The 26,005-nt window shown below is 42.2% G+C and overlaps 2 pseudogenes; one reads left to right on the plus strand and one right to left on the minus strand.

Moving 5' to 3' along the window:
• Positions 1 to 9,867, plus strand: part of LOC124973788 (STE20/SPS1-related proline-alanine-rich protein kinase-like) — a 52,224-nt pseudogene extending 42,357 nt beyond the window's left edge.
• The window catches only part of LOC124973792 (probable RNA-binding protein 19), a 956,910-nt pseudogene that overhangs the window by 596,328 nt on the left and 334,577 nt on the right, over positions 1 to 26,005 (minus strand).

Genomic DNA, 26,005 nt, shown 5'->3' on the forward strand with positions numbered 1-26,005 from the left:
AAGCTGGCCATGTCGTCTTTATAATCAAACACAGAGTATGGAGGAGATTCTGTCCCAGCCAGTTCCAGTGCTGGTTGATTTCCTCTAATGTGGTACCTGGATCAGAATAGAAAGAGAGAGATTAAAAACAAGAGTCATCGTTTTGCTAACATTAAGTCCCTGTGTTAATGTTCTGCAAACGTCCCGTGGCAGGGTTCTCACACCCCCAGCCACCGTTTGTCACTGAAAGCTGGCACTCTCCACTGGTGCCACGGTCTCTCCCGCCACTGCACTGGGACTTACAAACTTCAGTCCCATGGCCACTTAGGCCAGCTCACCAAGCAGGAAAACCTTTGAACTGTCCTGTGACTACCTGCACACCTTGATCATGTGCAGAGCACCTACCACTCAAGTGTCAGAAGCATTTGCAATGGTACAGCTGTTCCAGCATGGAACACAGACCAAGTGGCAGACGATTCTCAACAGTCTCACTTAGTGTCTCCTGGGAGAACAGAGGCCCATGGAGAAGTACCAAAGTCACGTTCAAAGGGGAAGAACCTCCTGGGAAGGTCCTCACAAGGATGTTGTCACTACAACAGGCACTGGTTGACCGACAAGCAACAGCCAGGAATTTCACAGGTTTACAAATGGACACTTCATACCATTTACAGCAATATTGAGATTGCTATCAAAAAAACCTGTATTTAATACCTAATCCACCAAGTATCACAGTTTAGCCTAAGCTCCTATCAACACGTTCAGAACACACCCATTACCTTGCAGTTGGACAAAACCATCCAATACAAAGCCTATGTATTATAAAGCGTTGAAGAGCTCACGTAATTTATTGCATACTATGCCAAAGTGAAAAGTGCAAGGTTTCTATGGCTATGCTTCCACATGACCAAGAAGTCCAAAAATTGTGAAGTCTGACCACGCAAATTCAGGGGGCCATCTGGATACGTCACTTTCCTTTGTCTTACAAATCTTCAACAAGGGGCCTCGGTCACCTTTTTTGCATGCTTCCCCACTATCTACCCACCATGCTTTACTGGGCACTGACTACATGCCCAATGCTGTTCTGGGCACAGGAGGGAAAGCAGCCAGAGAGACACTGGAACTTTTACTTCCATGAGGGAGGCAGGAAAAAAGAAGTGACCTGAGCGCCAGCAGGGAGTCAGCACAACGGATGTCTGAGCTCTAGCCTGAAGGACTGGGCATGCTCCTCTATCTACAACCCCAAGCCACTCAGTCAATGCTCACAACTTCTCTCTCTGCCTAAAGCGAGGCACCTTTAGGAAGCCTGGAAAGACTATGGTCCATGTGAAATTAAAATAGTATAACAACTTGTCTCCCTTCCAACCTGTTATCCACAGATCTTTTGCCAAATAACACAGTTAACCCATGAAGTAGTTTAACTCTCTCTTCCACCTAGTTTAAAAGAAAAAAAGTGTTCTTAAAGGCCCCCCTCTACTTCCCTGTCCTGTCACACAGGACCCTGGAAAAGACAGGGATCATCCTCACAGGCCGCTCTTCCCATTCCTATTCTTGAGCTGGTTCCACCCAGGGTCTTTCCTACCCTTTTTGTTTGTACTTTATTGGACACTCACATTCCTGGGCAGGGATCCTTTCTCAATGCTCAGCACACAACCAAGTATGAGGGCAAGTCAACGACATGCAAGACGCCCAAGTAATGCCTGCACAAGTACAAATATCTCAGTCAACAGCACAATCCTCACACCAGAACATACCCATGCCTCCCATCCTCACTCCCCACAAGAGAACCCTGAAAAGAACAATTCACTACTCAGGACCTTCTGAGGGCAGGACAATGGTAGAAAACAAGCCAGGCAAACCTGACCTGTGTCGACCCAAGGAAAACTTCCTCAGTACCCGGCAGCCCAGTGATGCAGTCTCTTGGCACAGACGTGCAACATGGGGTGGAGACTGCCCAAGTCGGACACAGCCCTTGGACTTTGCCCCTGGCTATTACCACACACGCACACACCTGGGAAAACCCTGTTAATCAGACACCAAGACTGTAAAGGAAAGGGCCACTTTATACCCCAAAACACGTGAGTGCCCTGAAACACACCCCTAAGAAGCCAGGCTCACTCACGCTCATAGCTCAGTGTGCTTCTGATCACTAAGAAAGAGACAGACATGTGAAGGAGAGCCAGAGCTTCTGAAATCAGGTGAGGCTCCCCGGGCATTACCTGCAAGCACAACAAGCAGATGCTCCGCATGTTCACAACTCAGGGTCTGGAACATTCCAATGGGAACAAGACTCACCAGTGGCTATGGCCCAGTGAACATTGCATCCATCCAGGAACTCTCCACATGCTATGGCAGAGTACACCTGTGAGCCGGGAACTTGAAGCGGAACTCGAAAGGGAGTGCCCTCAGTGTTGGAATCCAGCACTGCCTCCAGAGCACCCACCAGGCCATGTATAAGGCAAAAGAGAAGCAAACACACCTGTGAGCTCAGGGACATGCAGAACCGCAGCCAGTGTGCAGCTGCCACTCCCACATGCGGAAGCAGCATGGTCACTGGTGAGAGCCCAGGCATAGCTCCAAAACCCTGCAGAATCAGAGATCCATGGGGCCCAGAGCTCTAGCTTCCTCACACCCATTTCTCCAGCATCTGCTGTTGGAGTTAGATTGCCCAATTGGAACCCCAGCTCTACCACTTTCAAGCTGTGTGGCCTTGGGAAAGTTACCTGATTTCTCTGTGCCCTGGTCTCTTTGGAAGCTAAAGCAACCACAATATGCCTCCAAGTGTAATTATGGAAATTAAGTCATCATTCAAAGTACCTAGACTATTGCCAGGCCCTTCAAGCACCAGGTAAGTGTCGCCCGTTAGGATCCTCATCATATCCACATCTCACATGGAAGAATAATCCCTTTCTACTCCAGAAAGGTACTCTGAGAAATTTGACAACATATCCAAGACCCCACAGGACAGAAGGCACACGTAGCAGGTGAAGGATTGGCATTCTGCTGTGATGAATGGCATCCCGAATCACTGGCAGGTGAACAAACCCAATCCCTCCTCCCTGGAGGAGCTGAAGCCCTCCACCTTCCTTTGCCCATGCTCCTTCACTACTAGGCCCCGAGAGGGCCCTGAGTGAACTGAGGAGTTTATTTTGGTTTAAGACCCCAATATTAAAGGAAGTTGAATCATTAAGGAGTATGTCACTGACCTGCCACCCCATCAACCCAGAGTGTGCAGCATATTTCACACCAGCAGGGACATGTGCCAACACAACAGAGCACCCCGCAATTCAGAAAGTTAACGCTGGGACATTCCTACCCTCTGGTCCTCAGATCCCGCCAGTTTCCATGTGGCTCACAAACCCATCCTAAGGGGAACAAACACGCTGTGACTTGGAAATGCATGGGATGTATCCACTTGTTCCTCCCGCCTTGGCAGCAGGGCACTCTGTCACTGGACGGCCTTCATGATCACAGGCTGACTGGGGCCTGCCCCACATCACAGAGGATTAGGGCACATCCCCAGGAAAAGATCCAAATTCAAAACTGTATATATGGGGACTTGGGCTGGGGATCAGTGGCATAGAACCTGTCTGGCATGTGGGAGGCACTGGGTTGCATCCTCAACACCCTATGAAAGGGAACAAATAAAGGTCTATTAACATCAAAAAATTATTTTAAAAAATTGCTTGTTTGGTTTCTACTGATCACAGGTTGTTTTTGTACCACTGTAGAAACAAAGGCACTAATCCAGCCCACAGGAGTTGAGAACTGCTTGTCTTATGACTCTACCACATTGGACCTGTTCTGAATCACCCACTGCCTTCAGCCGTCACATCTCCCAACACACCTTTGACTTTCATGAGCTTGACGGCTTCAAAGATTACTGGCCAGTTCTTCAGCATCAAATCCCAGTTTTGGCTTGCCTGATGCTGATTAGATTCAGGTTAAAGTCTCTGGCCAGCCTCACAGAAGGAATGCTATGCATCACATCCTCTCAGGTGGACACAATTTCAACTTGTTCCATTCCTGGTGATGTTCACTTGGTCTCTTAAGTTAGTGTCTGCTTGGACTCTGCACCATGAACTTATTCCTTTTTCCCTTGTAACTCACAAGCCTCCTAGAGACAAATAATGAAGTTATATAAATTTCCCATTCCTCAAACTTTCAATTTATTCACTTTTATCAGTATGGTCTCATCTTTTCTGCTTTTCTTCAAAGAGTAAGAATTCATTACTATTATTTACTCGGATGATTTAATTGTCCCAGGTTTGGCAGGTAGGAATCCCTTCAAGCTGGGTTCTGTGTCCTATGGACATGTACTCATGGTTTTTCATAGTCTCTGCCACAATAAAATATTCCAACATTGTCTCGTACTTTCCCTGCACCATCCCAGAAATGGGACATTTTTCCCAGAAATTCTATTTCTTTTCAAGAGAATTGCTATACAAAAGCCACCTGGCATTCTACTGGCTTGGGAGGCTGAGGCAGGAGGATTGTGAATTCAATGACTGCCTCAGCAACTTAGCACAACCGCGGCTCAAAATAAAAAAATAAAAAGGGCTGGGGATGTGGATCAGTGGGTATGTGGCCCTAGGTTCCATCCCTGCTATAAAATAGAAATAAAAAGCTGCTATCTGGAAGCTCATTGGTAACCGGGTCTGTGTGTATACGTAGGACTCATGTATTTGCACACAGGCATACACACCTCTAATGCAATGTGTGTATGTATACATAATCTACATACAGAGAAACTGAGTTCACACTGATGCCTCCTGTGACCCACTCCCCATGTTCATTCTTACTTCTTTCCTTGTTCACAGCTCTCTTCTCCAACAGAGAAGCCCAGCCTCCACCACCCTTGACAGACTTACTTGCACATCAACCCTCTCTTGCTCCCAACCTCCACACCCAAGACACACCCTGCTCACCATGTGCAACCTCTCCCTTGATGACCGGCACCTACACCACCCTTACCTGCCCTATGGGATGACTTTCCCCAGCAGAAGGAAGGAAATATGTGGTTTTACAGCAATTATTCTTTGGCTAGTCCCCTGACCCTTTAAGGGTTTGTTATTTGGTGTCAGACGACGGAGCAGGGACAGGAAGGCTGTCCTGTCTGCTAGATGGAGTGCTGACAATTAATACAGATCCCACAGGCAGCTTAGCAGAGCTCAGTGGAAGAAAACAGCAGGCTGGGGTAAGGGCTCTTAAGGCTGTGTTTTCAAAAGACCGGTGAAATGCCAAGTTTGTCTACAAAGATAAAAAATCCTGGTGGAGACACCGAGGAAGACTAGAAAGGAGCCCATCCCAGGAGGCGCTTCTCAGACGTCTCTGACAGAACCCATGCAGATGTTGTAACAGCACCCTGGGGGACTCTAGGTGACATGGAATGAAGACAACAGGGAGGGTGTGCAGCACCTGGACAGCCACAGAGGGGTGCTGAGTTTTGAGACAGAGTGGGGATTTCTCTCACGTGCTTCTGGAAATGTCTGGAGGTCTGTGTCAACCCGGACCCTTCAACTGGTGGGCAGGTGGGCAGAGCAGCAATCAAAAAGTCACAAGGGGACTTCCAGCTTCAGTTCCAGCATGTAAAGAGCTTGGGAAGCACCCCTCCCATAAATACAAGCAGAGGTCAAGCAGACTGCAAATCACAGGCTTTTCTTGGACTCATCGGAGAACTGAGGTCACGGGTCAAAACATAACCCCCAAAGCTAAAGCGGCACAGGTAATCCGAGGGACACAGCTGGGACCTGCTCCCCCAGTGCTGAGGTCATGAACTGCAGGACACTTGAGTCCTGAGTCTCACTGTGCGAGGGCCTGACTGAAAGAGAATAAGAAAGCCCTGGTGCTGCGATCTTAAGGGACCCCAAGGCAGCACAGGTATTCTCACCAGAACCCCACCAGTTCCCACTGAAAGACCCCAGGGACACCTGCCCAGCTCTCTGAACAAGGGAAGAATAAGGCCATGAGGCATCCTCAGGGCCTCACCCCAGCTGGGGAAAGTCCTTCTCTGGCTCCTGTGTCCCCTCTGGCTTTCCTGTCCCCACAGGGTTGGGAGGAAGTGGCTAGAAAACTCTTGGGAATGTCACAGGCCAGGGTCACATGTCCACTGATGACTGAGATTGATTGATGAATCTAGGACCCTCCCCCTTGCCAACAGCAAAAGCTCCAGGATAAATGAGAGCACATGACAGCTCAAAGAGCAGGGAGACTGGGAAGTTCTTAACCCAGGGACAGAGGGGAGACACAACCAGGGACATGGAGGAATGTGAGGCCTCTGGTACCTTCAGCTACAGGAAACTGCAAAGAACCAAGTCCCAGCAGAGTAGCAAAACACACACAGAAGATGATTTCCTCACTTGTTAGTATTTATTTATATATATGTATAAATAATAAGTTGTTTATATACCATAATAAGTTTTTTCTATATATGTATATATAGAAAAACATGCCAGTAGGCAAGAAAATACACATGATTAAAAGATAGGATTGGGGAGATAGCTCAGTCGGTAGAGTGCTTGCCTTATAAGCTCAAGGCCGTGGGTTTGATCCCCAGAAACCAAAAAGAAAAAGGAAAGATAAAGCATGAATCAAAATGACACACAGATGTGACAGATCTTGGTACTTTGAGAGAACTTTTAAAATAAGTGTGATTTATAGGTGAAGGGATCTAAAGAAAAGGTATAGAGTATGGAAGACTAGGTCATGAAAGCAGACAGATGGAAACTCTAAGAAATGAAAAACAAAATAAATAGAAATTAAAAAAAAATGAAGATTGCCCTTCATGGCTCATCAGTAGATGGGACAGTCAAGAAAACAATCAGTGAACTTGAAGACAGATCAACAGAAACCCCCCCACACACTGAAAAGCCAAGAGTGAGACAGAGACATAGGAAGTATACAATATCTGACTGCTGGGGATAATTCCCAAAGATAGAAGGACCCCAAAATGGAAAAACAGTAGAAGAGGAAAACAATCATGTGAAGCAATAATGACCAAGAATTTTCCAAAATCAATGACACACCCCAGATCACAGATCCAAGAAGTACAGAGAATACCACGCAGAAAATTATAAAAAAAAAGAAAAAATATTTACAAATCTACACTGAGGTATATCATATTCAAATTGCAGAAACAAAAAGAAAATCTTTAAAGAAGAGGGGATGTGAAGCAGACAGCCTAGGAAGAACATGGTAATTATAGCAGACTACTCCAAACATGTGATCAAGGGAGTTGAAATAAGGTGTTGAAAGAAACGAATCACAAACCAAAAAAAATCTAAATGAAGTGAGGATTTGTTTTGATGGGGACACTTGGTATTGAATCTAGGGGTGCTCTACCACTGAACCACATCCCCAGTTGTTTTATTGTTTGTTTAGAGACAGGAATTCAAAAATTGCTGAGGCTGACCTCAAAGATGTGATCCTCCTGCCTCCTTCAACCAAATTGGTAGGATTACCAGCAAGGACCACCATGCCAGGCTGTGTCCAGTGAAATTATCCTTCAAAATTGAAAAAAAAAAAAGACTTTCTTGAAAAGAACAGGAAATCCATTTCCAGCAGACCTAACCATCAAATTCGTCAGAGAGAAAGAAAACACATAGGTCAGTTGTTCTAAGCTACGTAAAGAGAAGAAGTGTGTCTCAGGAAATGAATGAGGGTAGATTCAAATTTCTTATTTTTTCCTATCCCTAAGCAATTTAAAAGAAATGTTTGAAGGGTTAACAAAAAGTTTATTGAGTTACTACACTATGTAAATAAGTGAAATGGATGACAATGTCAGAAAAGATGAGACAAGATCTGGGAATACTATATCTGCATCTAGGCCAAGCAAGGTGGTGCACACCTATAATCCCAGTGGCTCAGGAGGCTGAGGCAGGAGGATCACAAGTTTAAGGCCAGCCTCAGCAACTGTGAGACCTTGTCTCAAAATAGAGCTACAAATGGACTTGGGATATGGCACAATGCTTAAGCGTCCCTGGGTTCAATCCCAAATACACACACAAAAAAAATCTACATTTCATGTGAAACAGCATAATATTTGTAGACACAGACTAATCTGGAAATTATGTTCCAAACCAGAAATATATACTACAAATTCTTTTCAACCTACTGTTGGCAAGCTAACAGATAAATGGCATCACCAAGCATTCAACTGCTAAAGAAGTCAGGAAAAGTGGTTCAAAAGAAAAAGAACAGAACAAGGAATAGAAAACAGTTACCAACCTGGTAGAGATTCATCTAACAATGCCAACAATCACTTTACATGTGAATGGCCTAAATACACCAACCAAAAACACCCAGGGATTTTCAGCATGGATTTAAGAAAAAAAAAAAAAAAAGAAGGAAGAAAAGAAAACCAAGCCCACAAGAAACCCATGTCACAGTCACACAAAGGAAAAGGAAAGGGGTGGGGCTAGGGATGTAGCTCAGTGGCAGAGTGCTTGCCTAGTATGCCCAACTCCCTGACTTCAATTGTTCACACCACAAAAAATTCCACCAGCAAACAGGATCCACCAACATATAAAAGAAATTATACCTCATGACCAAGTGGGACTTGCTCCAAGTATGCAACAATGATCCAGCATTCGAAAATTCATCAATATAGAAGTAGGGGGAAGAATCACAAACTTATTCCAATTGATACAAAAAGTATTTGACAAAAATGGAACACCCGCCCATTCATGATTAAAAGAAAAAAAACATAGCAAATGAGGAATTAAGAACTTGTCTAACTTGATAACATTATTTACCTTCTTGCGCCCAAACCCTACAATTAACATCACACTTACGGAGAAACTCAACACTTTCCTGATAACCAGGAACAAGGTAAAGACAACTTCTCCTATCATTCCTTTTCAACATCGCACTGAAAGATCCAGCTAATATGCTAAGACAAAAAGAGGAAACAGAAGGTATACAGAGAGAGAAGAGAAATAAAACTCTGTTCAAAGATAACATGCTTTTCTTTAAAAATAAAGGAAAGAATCAAGGAAAACTTAAGGAACTAAGAAGCACAGCAGAGCTGCAGGGAAGAAGAATAACATGACAACTGCTTTCCAACACTCCAGCAAAGGCCGGCTGTAACTTGGGCGGGGTTGGGGGGACGCGGAGTAGACACCATTGACAAGCCAGAGAAATGCAGAAGAAAGGAAACAAACCCGAGGCAAGGCCATCCTGACCCCATGTCTCCCAAGAAATCCCCACCTGTGACTCACCCTGGGCTGGGAGCTGCAAGTCGTCCACCCCGCCCCCCCAAGCCCCTTACCGCTGAGGCCGCCGCGCCCCTCGCCTTACCCGCCACGCTGCTCTAGGATGAAGGAGCCCTTGCTCCTCTTGGTCACCCAGAGCTTCAGGGCGTCCTTCAGCAGCACCTCGTCGGGCTTCTTTCCCTTTCTTCTGGTGCCCCTGTTCACGTAGCCGGGGCCAGGGCCGCACGTGGCCCAGCTCGCTCTGGAGGAGGCGGCGGCAGCTGCTGCACGGGAAACGCAGGCCCGCAGGTGCCCAGCGCTCGCACTTCCGCAAGCGCAGCAGGAGGAGCGCTCCCCGCGAACCCCGCGCAGCCACGCGCCGGCCCCGCCCCGCGCACCCCGCGCAGCCCGCCCAGCCGTCCAGGCAGCGTCCGCGGCACCCCCCGAGCCCCTCTCAGCCCAGCAGGCTGCAGAGGCGCCTCCCGGGTTTCTGTGTCCCAACCCCCGGCTGGGAGCGACGGACGCAGGGGTCAGTGAGATCCCAGGCCCTATCCACCCCCGCCACCCCCTTACCACTGAGGTGACCAATCCCCTCATCCTTGGGCTTGAGCCACATCCCGGGCGATCCGGCTACACTGTGGGGAGCCGCTTCACATTGCCCAGCCACCAGCAGCACCGGGCCCAGTTCGCTCTGCAGTAGGCAGCAGCAGCGGAAGCGCGGGTATGGCACGTTCGCAGGTGCCCAGCGTTGGCAGTTCCAGGAGCCACAGGCCCACCCCGCCCCCGTTCCGCCCAGCCTCGCGGCGGCCCCACCCCAGGTCGCCCCCACCCCGCCGACTCCCGCTGCGCCTTGGTGGGTCGGGTTTCTGCATCCCAGAGGCCCGACTCAAGGTTCCCAAGTGGAAGAAGGAGGTCTGATCCCGTTGACAGGTCCCCTCCTACCCCTCCCGCACAGATAGCGTGGAGCGCCAGGGCAGTGGCCTGGCTCCAAACCCCTGTGGCAGCTCCTGGGAAAGAGCTCAGGGTGGCGGGAGCCGCCCCACACGCCTCATTCCAAGCGTTGGAGGAAGGACCTGGGGAAGAGATGTCTTGCTCTCCAACTGCGGGTTGACCAGTCCAGAGCCCTTTATCTCGGGAAGTACAGAAGGCACTAATGCAAACCAGTAAAGCAAGTGTGTTTGGGTTTTAAAGAACATTTGGAGATCTCCCAAAAATAGCATGAAAAATAAAAACAGTTATGTTCAGACTTGTTAGCACACTTTCTTAAAGATTTATTTTAATTCACACATACTTTTCCGTATTTATGGGGCACTGACATCCTTGTCTTGTTCAAATTTTTAGACGAATGCTTCAAATTTTCTCCATTTAGAATTATGTTGAGAATATCATGCTAAGTGAAATAATCCAAACCCCAAAACCCAAAGTCTGAAAGTTTTCTCTGATATGTGGAAAGTAATTAATTCACAGTAATAGTGGTGATAGGGAAGAATAGAGTTAATTTATATTAGGTAGAGGGAAGTGAAGGGAAGAGAAGGGGGATGGGTGCAGAAATGATAGTAGAGTGAAAGAGACATTATTACCTCATGTACATGTATGACTGTATGACCAATGTGAACCTGCAATATGTGTAACCAGAAAAATGAGAGATTGCACTCTGTTTATGTATGACCTATCAAAACATATATATGCATTCTACTGTCATGTACAACTAATTAGAGCAAATGATGTTAAAAAATTAAATAGAAATATGTTGGCCTTGGGTTTAGCATATGGCTTTTATGATTTTGAGGTATGTTCTTGGTATCTAGTTTTTCTAGTGTTTTGAACATGAAGAGGTACTGTATTTTGTCAAATGCTTTTTCTGCTTGTATTCAGATAATCATATGATACTTGTTTTCAAGTCTACTGATATGATGAATTACATTTATTCATTTCCATATCTTGAACTATCCCTGCACCCCTGGGATGAACCCCACTTGATCTTGGTGCATAATCTTTTTAATATGTTTTTGTATGGGAGTTGCCAGAATTTTATTGAGAATTTTTGCATCTATGGTCATCAGGGATATTGGTCTAAAGTTTTCTTTCCTTGATGTGTCTTTGTTTGGTTTTGGTATCAGGGTGATATTAGTCTCATAGTATGAGTTTGGAAGGGTTCCCTCCTTTTCTATTTCATGGAATAATTTGAAGAGTATTGGTGATAATTCTTCTTTGAAGGTCCTGTTGAACTTCGCTGAGAATTCATCTATCCTGGGCTTTTCTTAATTAGTAAATTTTAATAGCATTTTCTGTTTCATTACTTGAAATTGTTCTATTTAAATTGTGTATGACCTCCTCGTTTAGTTTAGGTAGAATATATGTCTCTAGAAATTTGTCAATGTCTTCAAAATTTTCTATTTTATTAGAGTACAAATTTTCATAATATTTTCTAATATCTTCTGCATTTTATTTATGTCCACTGTGATACTTCCTTTTTTAAATCAATTATTTTAGTAATTTGGGTTTTCTTTCTTCTTCTATTTTTTAATGTGGCAATGTCAGCAGTAGCAGCAGCAGTGTAGGTGGCAACCACACATCCAAGGCAGCATGGAGAGCAGTAGACCTCCAGACGATGGTGTCTGAGACAACAGCAGCAGCAGCACCTGGAGAAAAGGCCTCCGAGCACCTGCGGCAGTGGTGTCAGTGGCAGCTGTGTCCCAAGAGAAAACCTCTGACTGATGGTAGTGGTGCACATGGGAGAGGCAACAGTGGAAAAGACCTCCCAGCATCCATGGCAGCATGAGCAGCAGTGGCACCCAGAGACTACACCTCTGGGCATCTGCAGCAGTGGCCTCCTCAGAAATGTTTTGAGTACCCAGTCTACCTCATGTTCTGCAATTATCTAGTCTGTACTTACATGTTAAAAGGAGGAACACGGGGTTTTTCTTAGCTTCTGTTCTTTCAGTAAACACAGTGATCAAAGAAATAAGGAGGTCTCCCTTCTACTAGCTTGATACTCTGCATGCAGGAATCAGAAAGACTGTCACTGATTGGAAGGTCTTGCTGCTTGGTGTCTTGTTGGAAGGTCTTGCTGCTTGGTGTCTTGTTTTTGCAATATTTTTGGAAAAGTGTTGACTCTGGAGTGCCCTCCTGACAATGTGGCCCTCAAGACTATCCACATCATCTTGGTTTAGTCACATAAACATAGCCCAGTCAAACCAGATGGATGGTGCTCTGTGGTAGAAAGAGGCCAGGCCCTGGAATCTGGGAGATGGGATGAATCCCATGCCTTCCGGAAACTTGCAAAGGAAAAGCTAGCCTCCTCCTCACATGTAGAAGTGGGTAATGGCAGGATTAATGAACAGCATGGGCCTTGGAATCTGGCAAACACTGCTGGACTTCATGGACAATGTCCTTTTCCAGTTCTGTGAATATGTGTGCAGATCTAATGAGAATTCAATGCACATACACACATATATACAGATATATCCAATGAAGAAAGTCATCCCAGCTACCCAGACTTGACCACCAAATGATAGCCTGTGATAAAGTCCAAAGAAGGGGTAGACTATGTAAACAAAAGTTGTCACTTTGCAGTTGCTAAAAGTACTTAATGGAAGTTTCTCCTATACCAATATTTAGCAGCAAATATGTGCATTTCTTGGTGAAAATACCAAAGACTAGATGATAGGATGGCCAATTAGTCTTCTTTATTTTCTTTTAATTCTGTGGTAAATGCATTAAACTCATTTAAAAGGTGAGCAAGTGAGAATGTGGACACCCCTTCTCCCCACAAAGAGAGCACTGCTATCACTGTGTGAGCACACAGCCTGCCTGAGATGTGCAGGTGTACGTGTGTGTGCACAGGCAACAGGACATCAGGACACCTTCCAAATGGAGGTATGTATCATCATGGTAACTATCAATACCAAGGGCCAGGTGACCTACCTCACTTTCCTATGTACAGGTGCCCAGGAAATGACTGTGTGCTGTCCCGGGGATGCTGGGTCCCCACCCAGTCCAGGATCAGAGAGGAGGGAGAGAGGAGACTGATAATCTTTATGTGGAGAGTAACCACTGTACAGGGCCACCCCACTTCCGCTTCTTTGGGAGAGGAAGGAGGGGCCCCAGCTCCCACCCCATGCTGGCAGGGAGGTGTTTTCAGGGTATCATTCAGAAAGTTTGGAGTGCACCCTGGAGTCAGGAGAGGGCCTTAAAGGACTGAACCTGACCCTGCAGTTACTCTCACTGGCCACCCTGTGCCTGCTGCACCAGGATGCCAAGCTGCAGAGGGACTGGTCTGTGCTGGCAGAGTTTCTTGGGGTCAGGAATGCAACAGTTTCTCCTGTGGGCCAAATGTGGCCCATCTCAGGTTCTAACACTGCCTTCTGCAGAGGCCAGGGGAACTGCACCAGATGCCAAGGGCTCAGAGCAAAGTACATCTCTCAGTAGGGCCAAAAATTCAAGCCTCCATTTTAACCATCTGCTAGACCCAGCGTCCCCAAAGCCAGCTACCTAACCATGACTCAGTACTGTTTCCTTACCTCTCTCTATCAAACCCTGGGGGCAGCAGTGAGTGAGTTGGGGGGCAGGCCCACCCTACCCTCTGCAGTCTTCCAACCCAAGCAACCCAGGTGGGCAGGTTGCCTGCTACTCTGGCATTAATGGGAAAGACCCAACACTGAACACATTCACCTTGATGGAAAGAGGAATTTAAGGAGTCTCATAATTTCTTTGATCAACAAAAAGATCTTGGGCTTGGGTTTTTCTTCTGCTCCAGGAAGTCATATTGCTCTCAGGCGTGGAGGGCGAAAGGAGGGTGCCTCAGCCTCTTCCTGGTGTCAGGCTTTTGCTCAATTGAAGAGTGAACCACCTGCTGGTTCTCCCTCCTCAGGAAGAAAACCTTCACCCCAGTCACCAACCTGAGTCATTGGATGCCCATGGGGAAAATTCTTCTGAGTGAGTTCCTGGTCTCTGAGCAGCAGTGGTGAGGTATGCAACCCACTTAGCCAAGAATGGAGTTCAGCATCCTCCTGGACCTCTGAGTGGCCTGCAGAGTGCTGGATGACACACAAGAGCCCACCACACCAAGTCTTCAGCAGCTTCCAGCTCTAGTGGGAGCCAAATGTAGAAAGTGGCCATAAACCAGGAACTGCTAAGTGTCCTACGCAGAGGGGCCATGTAGCAAGGACAGTGTCACATGCTTAAGGAGTCCCTTCCTCTCTTCTCAGAGAGAGTGACACTTGAGAGGAGTCAGGAATGACTAAGGATTGGGGTGGGTGAGGCTGACAGAGGAAGAGATCAAGGAGGAGGAAATAGTAAAAGAGAAACAGAGGTGACCTTAAGGTAAAACCAGACATTGTCGGATCAATCTGAAAGCCAGCACCCAAGCTGGTCCTCAAGTGCAAGAGTCCCCAGGGACCATCCACACCCAGTGCAGCAGCATGGTATCCACACCATGGTCATCTTTTAGATTGTACTTGTGCCTCTATGTAAGAGTAGCTGGCCCTGTCCAAACCAGTGACCCTCCTCTCCACAGAAACACACATGCCCATGCTTTGCTCCAGATGGAGCCCCCACTCCATCAGACCTGCCCATCATGTGGAACCCTGACTGGACACGTGGGACTGATGCCTCCCTCTAAGACCAGTCTTCTTCTCTAGAGAAGGCCCAAATGCCTCTGTCCATCATGAGCTTTCTCTTTTCTGTAAACCTCCCATGCTGGTAGGTGAGCAACCTAAGTTTGGAGCCCTGAGGACCATTCAGCCTGCTCATCTTTGCCCCTGGATGGATGGTCAGGTATGGAGTCAGGGTCCATCTCTGGCCCTCACAAAGCCTAGCGTGGGGTCCAGTCTGTGGCAGAGCCCAGCACAGGTGGTGTGGGGCATAAAGACCCTGGAGGGCCTCCTTGACCTCAATGCCAATGCCTCAGAGACTCTCCACAGCACAAACACCCATGCTAACCTATATCACCTACCAGAACAGTCCAGCAGATCTCTGGAAAACCAGAATGTGTCCTTTAAGCAAGCAGTGAACACTCTTCCTGTGAGATGCCCAGAGAGAGGGTGGATTTTTACACAAAGGCTTAATTTTTGGGGGGACAGATTTGCTTGGGATCAGGTTTCTGGAGCATTAGAGGACACTGTACCCTTGGAGTCTGGTCCCAAACCCATGGCACATGGTTTTTCTTTCCCCAACTTGGCTGGGGACTATATGCAGGCTCCTGATGGCCTCACTTCACTTCACCATGGGACATGTGTGTAAGGAAATCAATAAACATTCATCACACCAATAAACTTAAAGACAAGAATCATATTATCATCTCAATAGATGCAGAGAAAGCACTTGAAAAAATACAACACCTCTTGATGCTCAAAACACTAGAAAAAACTAGGGATAGTACAAACATATCTCAACATTGTAAAAGCTATCTTTTAGCCCAATGTCAACATCATTCTAAATGCAGAAAAACTGAAAGCATTTGCTCTAAAAACTGGAACAAGACAGGGATGCCTGTTTCTCTACTTGTAGTCAACATCATCCTTGAAACTCTCCTCAGAGCAATGAGATGAAAGAAATTAAAGGGATACAAAAAGGAAAAGAAAAGCTCAAACATCACTATTTGCTGTTAACATGATTCTACATTTAGAAGATCCTAAAAGAAAAATCCCACCAGAAAAGATCTAGAATTTATAAATGAATTTAGCAAAGGAGCAGGATATAAAATCAATAACCATAAATCAAATGCATTTCTATATAAAGGGATAAACCCATTGAAAGAGAAATTAGAACTACCCCATTCACAATAGCCTCAAAAAATAGTTGGGAACCAATCTAACAAAAGAGGTGAAAGTTTTCTACAATGAAAATTACAGAACACTAAAGAAAGAAAGAAAGTCTTAGAAGATGGAAAGATCACCCATGATCTTGGATAGGCAGAATTAATATTGTCAAAATGACTATACAACCAAAAGTGTTGTACATATTCAATGCAGTTTCTAGTAAATTCCCAATGATATTCTTCACAGAAATAGAAAGAGCAATCATGAAATTAATTTGTTAAAATAAGAGACACAGAATAACCAAAACAATCCTTAGCAAGAAGAATGCAGTGGAAGGCATCACAATACCAGATGTTAAAATATATTATAGAGCAATAGTAACAACAACATGGTATTGGCACCAAAATAGACATATACACCAATGGTACAAAATTGAAGACACAGAGACAAACCCACATAAATATGGTTATCTTGTACTAGACAAAGGTATCAAAAATATACATTAGAGAAAAGATAACCTATTCAAAAAATGGTGCTGGGAAAACTGAAAACACATATGCAGGAAAATGAAATTAAACACCTATTAAACACCCTGCACAAGAGTCAACTCAAAGTGGATCAAAGACTTAGGCACTAGAACAGAGACCCTGCACCTAATAGAAGAAAAAATTTACATTGACAGGAATTTACATTGATAGGCCCAAATCTTCATCATGTTGTCTTAGGACCTGACTTCCTTAACAAAACTCCTGAAGTGAAAGAAGTAAAATTAAGAGTCAACAAATGTGATAGATTCAAACTTAAAGACTTCTCAGCAAAGGAAAAATCAGTAATATTAAGAGAGAGCCTACAGAATTGGAGAAAATATTTACCCCACACATATCTCAGAAGCAGCACTAATGTCCAGGATATATAAAGAAGACAAAAATCTTTTTTTTATTATTATATACAAATGGGATATATGTTGTTTCTCTATTTGTACATGGAGTCAAGGCATACCATTTGTGTAATCATAAATTTACATAGGGCAATGATGTTTGATTCATTATTTTTTTCCCTTCCCCCCCACCCTTCCCACCCCTCTTTTCCCTCTATACAGTCCTTAAAGAAGACAAAAAGCTTAACAACAAAAAACCAAATAACCCAACCAAGAAATGGGCTAAGAAACTGAAGAGACACTTTACAGAAGAAGAAGTACAATCAATCCACATGTATATGAAAAAATGTTCAACACCTCTAGCAATTAGAGAAGTGCAAATCAAAACTATTTAAGATTTCATCTCACTCTAGTCTGAATGACAATTATTAAGAATATAAGGAATAATAACTTGGTGAGAATGTGGGGGGAAAGGTACACTCATACAATGCTGGTAGGACTGCAGATTGGTGCAACTGTTATAGAAAGCACTATGGAGATTTCTCAGAAAACTTGGAATGAAACCTCCATTTGAGCCACCTATCCCACTCCTCTCTTTATACCCAAAGGACTTAAAATTAGTATACTACAGTGATGCTGCCAAATCCATGTTTATAGCATCTCAATTCACAATACCTAAATTATGGGCAACCAACCTAGATGTCGTTCAACACATAAAAGGATAAAGAAAATGTGGTACATATACACAGTGGAATATTACTCAGCCATAAAGAAGAATGAAATTATGGCATTTGAAGGTAAATGGATGGAACTAGAGAATATCATGCTAAGCAAAATAAACCAATCACTAAAAAACAAAGGCTTAATGTTTATAATAAGTGGATGCTGATTCATAGTCTGGCACTATGGGATGGTGGATAAAACAAAGACAACAATGTACTCATTGTGGAGAACACTGAGAAACAGGTACTGAATATTCATTCATTCATTCCTCAAATATTTGCTGAGTTCCTTCAAAGTGGGGTCAAAGTCATAACCTGACACCATCTCTACCTTTCTGCAGCAGGTATAGAATGTATAGAAAAGTATTTCATTTATGGGTATTGATTATATATCCTGATACTTTGCTGAATTCACTTATTAGTTCTAGAAGATTTGGGGTGGAATTTTTTAGATCTTCCAAATATAGAATCATATCATTGGCAAATAGTGATAGTTTGATACTGTTTCCTTCTGGAATATTTTTAGTTTTCTCAAATGTCAGCTATGGACTATTATGAGTTAATTTTCATGGGAGGTTCATTTTGTGTCTACATGCATTTCACTCCATAGAGTTTGCAAACACTTGTTGCACCCTCTCCTTTTTGAAAAGTATCAAGGATAATTGGTTTCATTTGAACTTGAATGCTACTTGTGTAGCAGACCCTCACTACAAAATTGTGTACTTAGCAAAGATAAAATAGTATGGTTACAACTGTGGGTGAGGATATTATAGCAAGATTATTTTCCTCCTCTCTCTCTATTGGCAAGCAAAAAATTTATATGACAAGTCTTTAAAATATTTACATCCCTCGTGTGATGCTATTGATGACTCCTGCTGCTATCCTGAGATCCATGTGGTTGTGCCATCTACAGGAGCTTCTGCCCCTCTGCTGAGGAGACTATTTAGGCAGTTGAATCTGACTCCACACTTCATAACATACTTCACAAAAGAAATGAAGTTGCACTGGTACCACAAGTGAGTATGTGGGCAGCACCTGTGGCCCAGGCACATGGCTAGAATAGGACTTGGTGGCTAGTGCCACAGCATTGCTTGGATCCTCACTTCAGTTCTGAGCCATCTTGACAGTCTTGAACTGGGGCTGGGGCAGAGCTGTCAGTAGGGAGAGCTTGCAAGGGGTGAAGGAGAAATGCCTGCAGGTGACAGAGTGTCCTCATGTCCAGGGCTGCTCCTAGTGTGCCTCACCTGGCAGCAAGCAGGGAGACAAGACAGAGCACCACCTTGATATCAGAAAATTTCCCAAACCTGAAAAATGAAATAGAAAATCAAATATGAGAGGCTTACAGAACACCAGGTGCACAAAACTACAACAGATTCACACCAAGACACATTATAATGAAAATACCTCACATACAAAATAAAGATAAGATTTTAAAGGCTGTGAGAGAAAAGCATCAGATTACATATAAGTGGAAACCAATATGGATATCAGCTGATTTCTCAGCCCAGACTCTAAAAGCAAGAAGGCCCTGGAACAATATATTTCAAGCTCTTTGGATGCCAACAAAGAATCCTATACCTAGCAAAACTAACTTTCAGATTTGACAATGAAGTAAAATCTTGCCACGATGAACAAAAGTTAAAAGAATTCACAAACAGAAAGCCTGCCCTACAGAACATTCTCAGCAAAATATTTCATGAGGAGGAAGTGAAAAGCAACAATACAAGTCAGCAAAGGGAGGAACTACCCTAAACGAAAAGCCAATCAAAGGACAAGTAAAAAAACCAAAAATAAGCCAAAATGACCAGGAATACAAATCATATCTCAATAAAAACCCTGAATGTCAATGGCCTAAATTCAATAAACAAAAGATATATACTAGCAAACTGACTAAAAACAAAGACCAACAATATGCTGCCTTCAAGAGACTCATCTCATAGAGAAAGATATCCACAGACTAAAGGTGAAAGAATGGGGAAAAACATACCATGCAAAATGGACCCAGTAAAAAAACAGGGGTCTCCATCCTCATATCAGATAAAGTGGACTTAAAACCTAGGTTAATCAGAAGGGATAAAGAAGGACATTTCATACTGCTTAAGGGAAGCATAAAACAGCAAGATATAACAATTTTAAATTTATGCCCCAAACAATGGAGCATCTATGTATATCAAACAAACTCTTCTCAATTTTAAGAGTCAAATAGACCAAAACACATTAATAGTAGGGGACTTTAACACACCACTCTCACCACTGGATAGATCCTGGAAACAAAAACTGGACAAAAAAACTATAGAACTAAATAATACAATCAATGATATAGACTTAATGGATATTTACAGAATATTTCATCCATCATCAAGCAAATATACTTTCTTCTCAGCAGCTCATGTATCCTTCTCCAAAATAGACCATAGGCTATGCCACAAAAAAGCCATTAGTAAATACAAAAAAATAGAGATCCTACCCTGAATCCAATCAGACCATAATGGAATTAGAAATGAATGATAAAATAAAAAACAAACACTACTCATACACCTGGAGACTAAATAATATGCTGTTGAATGATGCAATGATAACAGAAGACATCAGGGAAGAAATACAAAAAATTCTTAGAGGTAAATGAGAACAATGACACAATATATCAAAATCTCTGGGACACTATGAAAGCAGTACTAAGAGTAAAGTTTACTGCATTGAGCTCATACATTAAAAAATAAAAAATCAACAACTAAATGACCTAACATTACATCTCAAAGCCCTAGAAAAAGAAGAACAGATCAACACCTAAAATAGTAGAAGACAAGAAATAATTAAAATCAGAGCTGAAATCAATGAAATTGAAACAAGAGAAACAATTCAAAAACTGACAAAACAAAAAGTTGGTTCTTTGAAAAAGTAAACAAAATTGATAACCCCCTAATCAAACCAACGAAGAGGAGAGAGAAAACTCAAATTACTAGGATTCGTGATGAAAAAGGAAAGATCACAACAGACACCATTGAAATACATAACATAATTAGAAGCTACTTTTAAAATCTATACTCCAACAAAATAGAAAATATTGAAGACATCGACAAATTTTTAGAGACATATGATCCTCCCAAACTGAATCAGGAAGATGTACACAATCTGAACAGATCAATTTCAAGCACCAAAATAAAAGAAGCCATCAAAAGCCTACCAACCAAGAAAAGCCCAGGACAAGATGGATTGTCAGTCAAATTCTAAAAGATGTTTAAAGAAGAACTGATACCAATATTCCTCAAAGTATTTCACAAAAGAGAAAAGGAGTAAACCCTTCCAAATTCATTCCATGGGACTAGTATCACTCTGATAATAAAACCAGACAAAGACACATCAAGGAAGGAAAACTTTAGACCAATATCCCTGATGAACATAGATGCAAAAATCCTTAACAAAATACTGGCAAATCACATACAAAAATATATTAAAAACATAGTGCACCATGATCAAGTGGGGTTTATCCCAGGGATACAAGTTTGGTTCAACATCTTGAAATCAAAAAATGTAATTCATCACATCAATAGACTTAAAGTTAAGAATCACATGATTATTTCATTAGATGCTGAGAAAACATTTGATAAAATACAGCACCCTTCATGCTTAAAACACTGGAAAAAATAGGAATAGTAGGACCATACCTCAACATTGTCAAGGCTATCTATGCTAAGCCCATGACCCACATCATTCTTAATGGAGAAAAACTGAAAGTATTCCCTCTAAAAACCGGAACAAGACAAGGATGCCCTCTTTCACCTCTTCTACTCAACATCAACTTTGAAAAACTTGCCAGAGTAATTAGGCAGACCAAAGAAATTAAAGGGATACAAATAGGAAGAGAAGAACTAAAGCTGTCACTTTTTGCTGATGACATGATCCTTTATTTAGAAGATCCAAAAAACTCCACTACACAACTTCTAGAACTAATAAATGAATTCAGCAAAGTAGCAGGATATAAAATCAATATGTATAAATCTAATGCATTTTTATTCATAAGTGATGAATCCTCTGAAAGAGAAATTAGGGAAACCACTCCATTCACAGTAGCCTCAAAAAATATATATACTTGGAAATTAATCTAACAAAAGAGGTGAAAGACCTCTACAATGAAAACTACAGAACATTAAAGAAAGAAATTGAAGAAAAACTTCGAAGATGGAAAGATCTCCCATGTTCTTGGATAGGCAGAATTAACATTGTCAAAATGGCCATTCTACCAAAGATGCTATACAGATTCAATGCAATTCCAAATAAAATCCCAATGACATTCCTCATAGAAATAGAGAAAGCAATCATGAACTTCATCTGGAAGAACAAGAGACCTCGAATAGCCAAAACAATACTGAATAGAATATGTGAAACAGGAGGTATCTCAATACCAGACATTAAACTATAGTACAGAGCAATAGTAACAAAAACAGCATGGTATTGGCACCAAAATAGACAGACAGAACAATGGCATAGAATAGAAGACACAGAGACAAAACCACATAAATACAGTCACCTCATACTAGACAAAGGAGCTAAAAACATAACAATGGAGAAAAGATAGCCTGTTCAACAAATGGTGCTGGCAAAACTGGAAATCCATATGCAGTAAAATGAAATTAAACCTCTGTCTCTCACCCTGCACAAAACTCAACTCAAAATGGATCAAAGACATCCCGAGACCCTGCACCAAATAGAAGACAAAGTAGGCCCAAATCTTCATCATGTTGGCTTAGGATCAGACTTCCTCAATAAGACTCCCAAAGCACAAGAAATCAAAGCAAGAATCAATAAATGTGATGGACTCAAACTAAAAAACTTTTACTCAGCAGAGGATACAATCAAGAATGTGAAGAGAGAGACTACACAGTGGGAGAAAATCTTTTCCACATGCACTTCAGATAGAGTACTTATCTCCAAAATTTATAAAGAACTTACAAAACTTTACACCAAAAATACAAAGAACCCAATCAATAAATGGGCCAAGGAACTGGACAGACACTTTACAGAAGAAGACACACAGGCAATTAATAAATATATGAAAAAGTGTTCAACATCTCTAGTAATTAGAGAAATGCAAATTAAAACAACTCTAAGATTCCATCCTACTCCAATTAGAATGGCTATTATCAAGAACACAAACAATAATAGATGTTGGTATGAATGTGGGGGAAAAGGCAAACTTTTACATTGCTGGTAGAGTTGCAAATTGGTGCAGCCACTCTGGAAATCAATATGGAGAATCCTCAGAAATCTTGGAATGGACCCACCTTTTGACCCAGTTATCCTACTCCTTGGTTTATACCCAAAGAACCTAAAGTCATAAAACTACAGTAACACAGCCACATTAATGTTTATAGCAGCTCAGTTCACAATAGCTAGATTGTGGAACCAACCTAGATGCCCTTCAACAGTTGAATGGATAAAGATACTCTGGTATACATACACAATGGAATAGTATTCAGCCATAAAGAAGAATAATATAATGGCATTCGCAAATAAATGGATGGAATTGGAGAATATCTTGCTAAGTTAAATAAGCCAAGCCCGAAGAACCAAAGGTGGAATGTTTTTCCTGGTAAATGGAGAATGATATATAATGGGGGTCAGGGGTGTGGAATGAGTGAAGAATGGGGGAACTTTAGAAAATGTAGAAGGAAAAGAGAGGGAGGGGAGTATGAAAAATCGTGGAATAAGAAAGACATCATTACCCTATGTACATGTATGATTACACAAATGGTATGAATCTACATTGTGTACAACTATAGAAATGAAATGATGTACCCCATTTGTGTACAATGAATCAAAATACAGTCTGTAAAAAATTAAAAGCTAAAAAATAACAATAATAATAATTTTTAAAAATGCATTTAACACACCTAACCTACAGACCACCATATCCTGGCAAGAGTACACTGCAGAATATTCATTGTTGACTCTCATGATCCTGGGGCTGACTTGGAGCCACAACTTGCTGCCCCTGCTCAGAATCACAAGAAAAGAACACACTGCACGTTGCCCAAAAAGATCAAAGTTCAAAATTCAAAGTATGGTTTCTACTGAGGGCATATCACCTTTGCACTATCAAAAAGTTTAAAAAAAATAGTTAATTTGAACTCTCCTCTGTCAGGGATATCTACCCGTGCAAATGAATTAAATAAATTTTACAAGGATAAGCCCCAAGCAGATATCAGTTTTTTGTCTCTGGGAAGAGCATTTACCAAGGCAGATTTTTATTTAATCCCCATCTATAGTGGTTTCTATAATAAAATAGTTATGCTTTTCTAATATAATTAAAAGTTTGAAGCAACTGTCCTTTATAGTTCAACTTTCTTTGCCAGGCATAGCTTAAAATCTATAATGTTGAATCTAGTCCTAGTGTCCAGAGTGGGGTGATACCAGATCTCAGGTATAACTTTAAATCAGCATCAGAAATGGAAAAACTGGGTTGGGAGGAAAGCACTCTTATTAAAATGCAAACAAAAATTAATAAGTACAATGAGTACATTGACCTCTAATAAAGCATACATCTCATCATTGAATTATTCTCACTTTTACATGTGTGATCAACTGTGAAAATTTGCTTTTACTTTACAAGACCTTCTCCATATCTTTCTCCCATTCTACACAGAACATTATTAAAGCAATAAAATAAATCAGATTCCACATATCTCAGCATCTTTTAGGCACACCTAAAATGCCAATTCACAAAGAAAAGCCTGAGAATGGTGGTAAGAGATATAAATATCAGAGCATGCACAATGCAATTTATACAAAATCACTTTGCCTCCATTCAGAGTAGGTGCCCAAAGAATGTACTCATACAGACATGAGCTTTAAAGGAGCCAATCAAATAATGCCCTACTCGTTTGGTGGCCTTTTAAACTTTAGAAAAAAAAATAAGTTTGATATGCTTGAACACAGTCAATTTCAGGGAATTCTGTTTTCTCTCTGAAACAGATGCTCCCAAGCAGTTGTTCTCCTCCTCAAGGGACATTTGATAATGTCTAGGGACATTCTGACTGTCACACTAAAGAAAGAAATTACTGCTAGCATCTAGTGGGTAGAAACTAGGCATGCTACTAAATACCCTACCATGTACAACACAGTCCTCATAACAAAGAACTATCTGATCCAAACTGTCATTAGTGCCAAGGTCCCTTCAGAAGCATAGTTCCTACTTAATTAGGTTTATAATTTTTCCTTCTGCTGCATGAGCAAACTTCCCCAAAGAGTGATCCATACTCTCTAGAATTGCCTCTTCATCTCCACTCAGGTCACCTCTCAGTCCAGTATGGATTCTGCTGCCCACATGCCAACCAAACTTCCACTGAGGTCACCAGTGAGTGTCTATCACCCAATTCAGGGAACAATTTCCATCACATGTGACATCTTTCTGGACAATTTTCCACTCTCTGCTTCCAGGGCTCTATATTCTCCTGGTTTTCTTCTTCCTCTTCTATCTCATTGGCATGTTTCTCCTTTTTAAATGACAGATACATGTTGGAGTCTCTCTCACGCCTTCGAGTTCCCTCTCTTTTATTTCTTTTAAGGTGACTGCATTAGTTTCCTGTTGCTGCTATTACAAATTACCACAAACTTAGTAGCTTAGAATGACATGCATTTATTATCTTCCATTCCTGTAGATCAAAGTTCCAAAATGGGTCTCACTGGGCTAACATCAAGGTTTCCATAGACTTTGTTCCTTTTGGGAGACTCTAGGGGAAAATCTGTTTTCTTGTATTTTCCAACTTCAAAAGCTGCTGAATTCCTTGGTTAGAGGTTCTCTTCCATTTTAAAAGCCAGAAATAGTGATCAAATCTTTCTCAATAAAATTTCACTCTTTAGCCTCCCTCTTCCACATATAAGGACACTTGTGAATATATTGGGTACCCACAGATAATCTAGAATAATCTTATAATAAAATATATCTTATTAGAAAAATATATATTATGCATATTTTGTATTCATATTACTTTTTGTGATATATATATGCTATATGTTAAATATATATGTATATATAACTTAGATAAATGAATCTCTGGTCTTGGCCCAGTTTCCTGGTTCACAACTCCTAAAACTCTTGGAATCTGCAAAGTGATATATTTTAGCATGCTAATGAGCTGCCTAGGGGTTCCTGGATAGTCTCTCAATGTGGGCTGTTGCCAGAAAAACCCACCTTGTGATTAATGGGTTGGTACTTTCATTCCTGCCTTCCCATTTCTAGAGAGGACAAAAGGTCTGAAGCTTGAGTTGATCACCATTGACCAATGACATAATCATATCTACTGAATAAAACTTTCATAATATTCCAAAAGGACTGGACTCTGACTGGGTTTCTGGTAGCTGAACACACAGAGATACCTGGAGAATAGCGTTCCTGGAAAAAGCATAGAAGTCCAGACTTTATAGTTGGTGTGTTAAAAGCACAAATTCCATCCGGGCTTGTGATTTGCATCTGAGGTG

Source organism: Sciurus carolinensis, unplaced genomic scaffold, assembly GCF_902686445.1.
Source record: "Sciurus carolinensis unplaced genomic scaffold, mSciCar1.2, whole genome shotgun sequence".
NCBI classification, from domain to species: domain Eukaryota; kingdom Metazoa; phylum Chordata; class Mammalia; order Rodentia; family Sciuridae; genus Sciurus; species Sciurus carolinensis.